The following is a 2,625-nucleotide window of genomic DNA, read 5'->3' as shown; positions in this document are numbered from 1 at the left end:
CCCACCGCCGGGGCCTACGTGAGGCGCCCCCGCCGCCGGGGGCCGCCCCGTCCACCCAGCCACCCGTCTGCCTGTCTGGTCTGCTCCGGGACCCACGTCCCGAGGGAACGCGCCCGAGAGCGGCGGCGGCCCCCACCCATGCCCGCACGCCACCACCGGCTGCGGCTCGGGACGGGAGCGAGCGGAGAGCCAGCCGCTCGCGGCGGGGCGGAGCCCGGACAGGGCCGGGCCCTCTCCCCACCCCAGCACGCGACGGGAGAACCACGCGCACGCTCGCGCACACGCGCGGCCCCGCGCCCAACGACGGCCCGGCCGGGCGTGACCCTCCCCCGACTCGGAGGGGGGAGGCGCCGGCCGCGGTAGGCAAAGAGCGGCTCTGCCCACGCGCCACGGTGGTGGCGTCCGTGGCTACTACGCGCAGAGGAGGGGCGGCGGCTGGGGGGTCCGGTACCCCAAGGCACCCTCTCGGATCGCTAGAGAAGGCTTTCTCACCGAGGGCGTGTCGCCCCCGCCCATCGTCCGCCATCGGGCCCACCAAGGCGCTTACAGACACCATGGCCACACAACGCAGGAGGGGTCTGCGGTAGAGGTAAGGCCTAGAGCAAGTCGGAGCGTCCGTGGTCAGGGCCGCGAGCCCGCGCTGCCCCGGGCTCGCCATCTCCGGCCACACTGGGCTTAGCTAGGGATCTAAAAGGCCCCTGTGCGGCTCCCAAGTCAGTGCCTCCCCTCAGGCCGAGACCAAGGGAGGCAGAGACTGGGACGGAGGTGCCGATCAAACAGCACCTCCCAACCAAAGAGCCAGCATCACGCCGCTGGCTCGGCCCGCCACGATCACTCCCACACCCGCGTGGAAACCCCAGCAAGGGGAACACGCGGGCACGCGCCCGAGCCTGCCCGCCCCCACACGGCACGCCGTGGGGGGGGGGCGACGAGGCACCCGTCCCCCCCGAGGGGGACGGGCACGCCTCCCTTACCGACTCGACCCCCCGCTTCTCAGACACACCAGCGCAGCGGTCACCTGAGGAGGGCGACGGGAACAGGGAACGACACCGCCAATCGGCCTCAGGCGCCTGAGGGACGACCTGGAACACTCCAGGGGCACCGCCAACGGCCGGGGGAGCGCGCTCACGCGTCCAAGAAGGCGCGCGGCGCGGCGGCAACACGGCCCGCCCCACCGTGGGGAGGGCCGCCCGCGAGACACAGCCAAGAGGCACAGGCGGAGCATCCGCCGCGTCACGGAGACCCCGACACCGCCCACGCCACAAGGCACGGGGCGGGGGAGCGAGGTCGGGCCGGATTCCGCACCCCTGCCACCTCCCACACGCCACTCGCAGCGGGGGAGAACGGGCGAGGGGGCCCGCGGGCAGAGCGAGAAGAGCGGTCCCGTTCGCCATGAACGTCCGTCCCTCGTCTGGCACGGCTTAGGCCCGGCCCGGGAGAGCACAGCATCACCACATCGATCAGCAGCATAACGCGAGGGATCCCCGAGCAAGGGAAGGCCGGCGAGGACAGCGAGCGGAGGAGCCTGCTTCAGCCTCACCGGCCCCCCTCCTCCTCTAGCAAGCGCGGGCGACGACCCCAGGACGAGAACGCCTGACACGCACTGGCACGGAGCCGGCGGGACGGGGTAAGTCGCGACCGCACCCGGGTGCCGGCAGCAGGGAGTGCACGTGGTAGAGGACCCCGCGCCCCTAACCCCGCCGCCCTCGGGTACCAGAGACCGGAGGTGGCACCACGGTCGCGGGGACGCCTGGAACGCACAAGAGCCGGCGCGCAGGCCCCAGCGGGCGGCTCAAGCGGCGGGGGTGGAAACGGGCGTCCGGTTCTCGGCCAGAGCCCGGAGACCTCCCCGCACACGCATCCAGGCACCCGGAAGCTCTCGGGCGACTGTCACCCGAGCAGAGCGTGTCAGCACTTATCTGGCGGCACAAAACCACCCATTCAGGGGCAAGAATCGCCGCGCCCGGAGACGGGGCCCACCCACGGATCACGAGGGGAACCCCTGGATCACGGCCACGGCCACCAGACCCCAAGCACGACCCCATCGCCACCAGGCCCGGAGCTCCCGGGGCCATCTGGTCGACCCCAGAAGCGTGGCGGCAGGGGGAGCCGGGGACAGCCTCCCCGGGCCGCCCGCGCGGGCCGGGACCGGTCGGTCCCTCCCTCTGAGTCGCCGGGTCAGGACTTAGAAAAGAATTCCACGGAGGAGCCTCCGGCGACCGGGCCCGGGGCGGGACCGTGGCTCCCGTCCCTCAGCCGGGGCTCCACCTACGCCTCGAGCCGGCCCCCTCCCACCTCCGGACAAAGACGCGACCCGCGAAACTCGGAGAGAGAAGTCCGGTCCGACGGCCCGGACCCACCCCGGGCACGCGTCCCGGCCGGGGACGCCCTCCCCGGCCCGCCCTCGAGGGCTCCCGGGGCCGGTCCACGCTCTTCTCCAGGGCGGGACTTGGACAAAAAACTGCCACGGAGGAGGAGGCATCCGAGGACCGGGCCCGGTCCCCACCGCCAGAGCCGGTCGACTCGGAAGACCAGTGGGGAAAAGGCCAGCCCGGCGGCCGAGCCCGTCGCGCCCTCCACGGGCCTCCCCCGCAAGGCCCCGGCCGGTCCCCCACCTCCGGAGCG

This window comes from Equus caballus, unplaced genomic scaffold (assembly GCF_041296265.1).
Source record: "Equus caballus isolate H_3958 breed thoroughbred unplaced genomic scaffold, TB-T2T unassigned-0001830, whole genome shotgun sequence".
Lineage (NCBI taxonomy): Eukaryota > Metazoa > Chordata > Mammalia > Perissodactyla > Equidae > Equus > Equus caballus.
Note: the sequence above shows the minus strand (reverse complement) of the source record.